Source organism: Melozone crissalis, unplaced genomic scaffold, assembly GCF_028551555.1.
Source record: "Melozone crissalis strain CALT ecotype California unplaced genomic scaffold, PUWL_Pcris_2 ptg000073l_1, whole genome shotgun sequence".
NCBI lineage: Eukaryota > Metazoa > Chordata > Aves > Passeriformes > Passerellidae > Melozone > Melozone crissalis.
Window position 1 is genome coordinate 5,031,213 of NW_026535850.1, and position 7,644 is coordinate 5,038,856.

At 53.1% G+C, this 7,644-nt stretch overlaps 1 pseudogene; it reads right to left on the reverse strand.

Moving 5' to 3' along the window:
- Positions 1 to 6,508: 6,508 nt before the first annotated feature.
- On the reverse strand, positions 6,509 to 7,441 carry LOC128946067 (olfactory receptor 14A16-like; annotated as a pseudogene).
- Between the last annotated feature and the right edge of the window lie 203 nt (positions 7,442 to 7,644).

The window sequence follows — 7,644 nt, forward strand, 5'->3', positions numbered from 1 at the left end:
TCCAAGAGGACCATTGTGATACTGTGGGGCCTGGTGAAACCAAGAGGCCATTGTGACACTGCAGGGCTGCATGGAACCAAAGGTTCAGGGTGACACAGAGGGGGCCCCAGTCATCCATTGTGACACTGTGGAGCCAAAGGAGACTGTTGTGACACCGCGAACCCCCAAGGTCCAAAGGTCCATTTCGACATTGCAGGGCTCATGGAACAGAGGAGTCACATGAGATTGTGGGGCCTGGGGAACCACAGAGACCACTGTGACACTGCAAGGCCTCATGGAACCTAGGGACCATTGTGAAAATCTGGGATCCCATTGAACCAAGGGTCCATTTTGACACTGCAGGTCTTCTTGTAATCAAGGGGCCATTGTGACACTGTGGGGCCCCAAAAAACCAAAGGGACACAGAAGAGGTCTGGGTAGCTTGGCCTCCCATGGACTGCCTGACTGGTCCAGCTGACCTTGGCATGTTGAGGGTCTCTTCCCAACTGCTACTGAAACACTGGGGCTCTGTGCTTTCCTTCCTATGGAAAAGAACTGTCCTTGTCTTCCAGGTAGCCATGGCCAGCATTGGGATTTCACCTTCAAATTTCCTTATATCCAGGGATTGTTCCCATAGGAATATTGCCAGGACAAGTCTGGCTGCCAATGGTTTCAAAAGGGTCACCTCTCATCTGTCCCCAAAACATTGGGGAAGGCTGTGCGCTTTCCTTCCTATGGGAAAGAACTGTCCTGCTTCTCCAGGCACTCATGGGCAAGACTGGGCTCACACCTCCAAAATTACTTATGTCCAAAGACTGCTCCGAGAAAAAATCTCCCATTCCTGACAAGTCTGGCTGGCCTAAGCCTAGTGAGGCTCTTCAAACACTGGAGCTCTGTGCTTTCCTTCCTATGGAAAAGAACTGTCCTTCTCGGCCAGATGCCCATAGCCAGAATTGGGATTTCAGCTCTAACATTGCCTTACTGTGAGAGACTGGAGGAGATTGTTGGCTCAAAACATTTTGTGTGTGGGGAGGAAGTGGCAGGTCCAACCTTGCCCTGCCCTGGAACCCCAGCCCTGCCCTACCCTGGAACCCCAACCTCCCCAGAGCCTCTATCCCAGCCCAGCAGTGTCTGCCAGTCCCTGGCACAGCACAGGCAATGCTCCACAGCCACCTCTGCAGCCCCCAGCCCAGCTCCTGAGGGACCAAATGACCCCAAGGCCCACCTGGGGGAAGGGCCCAGGGAGACCACGGGGTATTGAAGGCTGACCACAAGGCAAGCACACATCTTGACCCTACTTCCTCTTGGAATTTCCATCTGAACACTTCTGGAATCCAGGAGTTAGTAGCTCTGTGTGTGCTTCTCTGAAACACATTTTTCTCTCTTTTTGTGTCTTCTTCTTCTATTTCTATCCCCTTGGAAATTTTGATTAACTTAAGATTGAAATAGCTTAGAGTTTGTGAAGCTGAATGGGCCAAGTCAGTGCTTTGAAAAATGTTTTTTTGTTGATCGAATATCTTACTAAACCTTTTGCCCAAGTTTTCCTGATTTTCTAAAGTCCTCAGTAAAGGCTGATTTTTTTTGTGCTTCTGACGATCTCTTGTTGGTAATTTCTCAAGCACATCCAACTCAGAGTACATAAACAGTTGTAATTACTTTTAAATGTCTACTTTTGAGAATTGTTTGGGGGCATGGGAGTCAGGACTTGTCCATCCTGCTTGGCCCGGCCCAGGCAGGGCTTTCCCAGCCACATTCCACACTCCATTTCCCAGCTGGAGCCGCTGGTGCCTCTGAGTTGTGCTGCCCCAGCCCCAGGGACGCTCTCCTTGTCTGCCCATTCCCCCACGGTCTCTGGGCAGGGATGGCCTCAGTGGGGGCTGCTGACATCCTCAGCAACTTGGAGGCTGCTGCTGAATTTTCCTGCTCCAGAGGCTTGTTCAGCCTTCAGCTCTTCAGTGCAGGAATTCAGTGTCCCAGGGCTCATTAACATTCAGAACAACTGAACAAGCCAAACCTCTGGGGATAATTTGATTTTAATTTTCAAATCCTTTGTGGTTTAGTAGATGTCAGTAATGTATTCAAAGTGAATACATGATATTTAAAAAGACAGTGAGAAGAGACTTTTTAGGTTCTGTTTAGTTTGTTTTCCTGTTAATTTTTTGATATGTGTAATCTCCAATTGACACTGAATCCAAGTACATCCTCATGCATTTGGAATAGATATGAAAATCAAGACCCTTCGTGGCTGACAATCAATCAGATTCCGTCCCTACCCCCACCCCACCATTTCCCCCATCCAAGCCCTGGAACTCAGAGCAGCCTTGTGCAAATCTGAGCTCCCTCCAGCCCAGGCTGCACCTGTCAGCTCCTTGGCTCCAACTCCCACCTGCTTTCCTTGGAGAAGGAGCTGCCTGAGACACAGAGGGATGTTCATTTCTTGTCAGCCAGCAAAAGCAAGGGAAGGCACAGCTCCGTCAAATGTAAAAGTCATTCCTCTGCTGGATATTAAATCCACTTTCCACAGCAGACAGTCTCAGAGCAATGGAAAACACCTTCTGTGCCCACCACAGATGCCAAGGTCCCCCCAAACCCTCCCTGCCCCAATTCTGCCCAGATTTGCTCTTTGCACACACGAGTCACACACTGAAGTCAGGAGCTCCCTCCATGCCCAGAGGGAGAAAAAGAGAGAAAGGGGATGAAGAGCTCTCCTGTGCAGAGCCAAGGTCCAAGCGCAGCCCCTGCAGTGGGAACCACAACTCATCAGTTTTGGGTCCTTTGGGCTCAGGGCCTGGTGACACTCAGAGGCACAGAAAGGTTTCTTGCCAACAAACACAAGTTGAACATTTGAACAGTTTAAGAACCATCACAGCTCTTCCCTCAGCTCTCTGAGATTTCCCAGTGCCATCTAACATGTCCCCCATCGCCAAGGGATTTCCAGACAGGAACAGTTTTGGACAAGAACATAAGAAAAGGTAATTCTGTAATATAAACACAATTAAAATGATGATTAATTATATATTAATTTTAACTTCATAAAGATTGGGCAACTTCCTGCAGCTGAAAGGATGAAACCAGTTAGTTGAGAGGCACTTGAATGACCAGAGAGCACCTGGAGGAGGAAATCTGAGAGCAGTAGGAAGTACATGGATCCAGTTCCTCTAAATGAAGAGATGTCCTTCGACATGACCATTTAAACAAGAGAGCTGCAAACACTTGAAGGAGGAGGGAGAGGAAATAATAAAGAGAATATTGGTGACACAAGTAGAAGGCAAGATCAGTATTTTTCCTCCTGCCTTCAGTACACCTCCAGGTAAATCCTGTTCATTGTGGGAAAATGTTGCCATTTCTTAAAAGTACTCAAATGACTCAGATAATAAAGATTTGCTTGTATATTATGAAACTAAGAGGTAGTAAAACCTGTGCCCCTATCCAGGCAGACATCAGTTGTGTGCCCATGAACAGGCAGTGCCACTTGTGCCCTCAGGTGCCCAGCTGGGATTGGATCTCTCTGAGAGCACCTGAGGGAGAGCAGAGCACCTTGCAAGCTGCAGGTCCCTGACAGCCCTGCAGGGCCCCTGTCCCATCAACATCTGCTCTGCTCCAGTCTGAAACAGGGCCCAGCATGGTGCTGGGATCATCAGAGAGCTGAGGTGTGTGCTGGAATTCAATGCCCAACCTTGCTCATTCTGTGAGTCTCTGGAACCAGCCATGGCGCAGTTGTGAGATCCAGGAGACAATGGAATCAAGGGGCCATTGCTTCATTGCAAGGACTCTGGGAAATGAGGGAACAATTGTGACACTGTTGTGCCCCGTGGAACCAAGGGTCCCTGGTGACACGGCAGGATCTTGTGTCACCAGGGCTCCATTGTGACACTGCAGTACCAAGGAATTCATTGTGGTACTCTGAGGCCACATGGAACCACAGAAGCCACTGTGACCCTGCAGGGCCTTGTGGAACCATGAAGGGCATTGTGACAGAGCAGAACCTGGTGTCATGGTGGGGCCATTGTGACACTGCAGGGCCCCATGGAACCAAGGGGCCAATGCTGCTCCTCACGGACTCCTGGAATGAAGGAAACATGTTTGACACTGTGGTGGCCCTTGGGACTAAGAGGCCATTGTGACATGGTGGAACCAAGGAGAGCATTGCTGCACTGCCAGACCTCATGGAACCAAGGATCCACTGTGACACTGCAGGGCCTTGGGGGACCACGGCGCCATTGTGATACTGCAGGGCCCAAGGATCCAAGGGACTTTGTGACACCCAGGGGTCCCATGGAACCAAAGGGACATTGTGACACTGGGAGGCCTCATGCAATCATGGAGACCATTGGGACACTCTGGGGCCTCATGGAACCGTGGTGACACCAAGTTTTCTGGTAGTGTGGATCTGCTGGAGGGTAGGAGGGTTCTGCACAGGGACCTGGACAGGCTGGATCCAGGGCCCAGAACCAACAAGGTGAGGTTTGACAAGTCCAAGTGCTGGGTCCTGCACTTTGGCCACAATAACCCCTGCAGCACTACAGGCTGGGGACAGAGGGGCTGGACAGCAGCCAGGCAGAAAGTGACCTGCAGGGACTGATGGACAGCAGGCTGGGCATGAGCCAGCAGTGTGCCCAGGTGGCCAAGAAGGCCAATGGCTCCTGGCCTGGCTCAGGAATGGTGTGGCCAGCAGGAGCAGGGCAGGGATTCTTCCCCTGTGCTCAGCACTGGTTGGACAGCACCTCGAGTGCTGTTTGCAGTTCTGGGCCCCCAATTTAGGAAGGACATGGAGGGGCTGGAGAGAGTCCAGAGGAGGGCAAAAAGGCTGGGGAAGGAGCACAAGAGCTTTGAGGAGCAGCTGAGGGAGCTCAGGTTGTTTATCCTGGAGGACGCTCAGACGAGACAAGGCGATGTCAGGGCACAGGTTGGACTTGATGATTTCCATGGCCTGTTCCAACCTTGCTGGTTCTGGGATTCTCTGAAAGAACCCTTGAAGCAGTCACAGGAGGAGCCCTGGTCCCCCTCTTCAGGAGCTCCAGCAGCCCAGGCCCCTCAGCTTCTCCTGCCAGCCCCAAAGCCCATACTGTCAGTCCTGCAGAGCCTCTGCAGCTCCTCTTCAGTGCCCAGAACAGGGATCCCCAGAGCCAGTCACAGCAGCCCAGATGTGCCCCCCTGGCCTGGGGTGCCTCTGGCAAGGGAGCAGCACCAGGCACTGCAGGAGCCTGCAGACAATTCCTGCAGCACTTGTAGGATGATCCTGCTGCCAGAGGGATGTTCCCATGGGGCCAAGTAAGGAACTGCAATGGGGAGTGGGGCCAGAGAGGAAAGGGCAAACAGGGATGGGCTGTTTGCAGGGCAGGGAACAGGGGTGGGCAATAGGAAAAAATTTGGACAAGGGAAGAGTAAAGAAAGCAAAGGTGGCACAAAGGAAATGCTCAAGGCAGTTTGGGGGTGGCTGCCAGGCAGCCCTGGCTCTGAGCAACAGCATCTGCAGTGGGACAGGAAACTCTCAGCTGATGGGAACAAACTTGGCTGACTGCAGAGGCCAGGACAAAGCTGAGTGGTTTCCCTGGTGTCCCCCAGCCCTTGCTGGCCCCAGGGGTTGATGGCATTTGTGCTCCCTCAGGTTCATGTCCCCACACCAACAGCATGGGGGTGCTCCCGCTGCTCTGTGCAATGCAAACAGGGGCTGCTGAGCCAGTGCTGCCGTGTCTGTGCCTGCAAGGATGGGGCACCTGTGTGAGCTGGGGGAGAGGCCAGGGCTGCAGAGGGGGGATGTTGTTGGCAGCTCCATGAGGACGCTCTGGGACGCTGCCTTGGACCGTCCAGCGCACTGGGGATGGATCATCCCCTGCTCCTCTGCTCCTTCCCGTCTGCCCCAGGGCCCTTGCAGAGCCCCAGCCATGCTGTTTGCCCCCAGCCTGCCCACGGCCTGCCTGGGGCTGCTCACAGGGGTTTTCTGTGCTGAGCATTGGCCTGGGCGTGTTCTTTCGAGAGCCTGGGCAAGGAGCCTGGAGCCCCCAGGCCCTGGGCTGAGGCGTCAGCACTGCCCCAGCAGTGCCCATGGCCTGTCCGTGCTGCAGCCCCGGCACTGCCACCCCCAGGGCTGTGTCCGGCCCCGAGAGCACTCAGGCCCACAGCAACACCAGGGCCACCAGGGCAGTGGGGCAGGGCCACGGCAGCACCAAGTGGTGGTGCTGCTGCTGCTGGGCACAGCTGCTGGGCCAGCACTGATCTGCCCCCAGCTCCGCACACAGACATTGCTGCTGCAGCTCCAGGGAAGGCTTCAAAAAGGGGGACCTTCAGTGAAAACTTTGCTGGGAGATCCTTTATTTCCTTTAAAGCCACAAGGAAACCAGCCTCTCATTGACACAGTCTGTGACCATAGGGAAGTTGGAGAGAAACAAAATGAGAAATGGCACAAAGAATGACATTTCTGTGTGGACAATATGAAAACAGTAAAAGAAAGGAAAAAACCCATAACCAAACGAACAAGAGGTATCAAAGGTGACTTGTTACAAATGATTGGCAGAAATTGGCTAGCAGTTTAATGTTTCTGAAACCATCCAGTGATCAGTGTCCACACTGCAGCCTTGAGCTCCTGGTTCCTCAGGCTGTAGATGAAGGGGTTCAGGGCTGGAGGCACCACCGAGTACAGAACTGACAGGGCCAGATCCAGGGATGGGGAGGAGATGGAGGGGGGCTTAATGTGGGCAAACACTGCAGTGCTGATAAACAGGGAGACCACAGCCATGTGAGGGAGGCAGGTGGAAAAGGCTTTGTGCCGTCCCTGCTCAGAGGGGATCCTCAGCACGGCCCTGAAAATCTGCGCATAAGAGAAAACAATGAACACAAAACAACCAAGTCCTAAACAGGAACTAACTGCAATGAGCCCAAATTCCCTGAGGTTGGAGTGTGAGCAGGAGAGCTTGAGGATCTGGGGGATTTCACAGAAGAACTGGCCCAGGGCATTGCCATGGCACAGGGGCAGGGAAAATGTGTTGGCTGTGTGCAGCAGTGAATAGAGAAAGGCACTGGCCCAGGCAGCTGCTGCCATGTGGGCACAAGCTCTGCTGCCCAGGAGGGTCCCATAGTGCAGGGGTTTGCAAATGGACACGTAGCAGTCATAGCACATGATGGTGAGGAGGGCAAGCTCTGCTGACAGAAAGAAGAAAACCAGAAAGAGCTGAGCAGCACATGCAGTGTAGGAGATGTCCCTGGTGTCTCAGAGGGAATTGTGCATGGCTTTGGGGACAGTGGTGCAGATGGAGCCCAGGTCGCTGAGGGCCAGGTTGAGCAGGAAGAAGAACATGGGCGTGTGCAGGTGGTGGCCGCAGGCTATGGCGCTGATGATGAGGCCGTTGCCCAGGAGGGCAGCCAGGGAGATGCCCAGCAAGAGGCAGAAGTGCAGAAGCTGCAGCTGCCGCGTGTCTGCCAGTGCCAGCAGGAGGAAGTGCCTGATGGAGCTGCTGTTGGACATTTGCTGGGGCTGGACATGGAGATCTGTTCATGGAGAAAAGTCAGTGACAGGTTAGGAGAAACTTCTTCCAGCAAAATCTAAGCCTTTTCTCAGGGACCCTTCTCTTGTAACCCTCTGACACCCTTTAATGTTATAGCAGATTTTCCTTCAGTTCCAAGTGTGGAGCCCTGGCTGCTGCTGGCTGTGTGGGACATCAGGTTCAG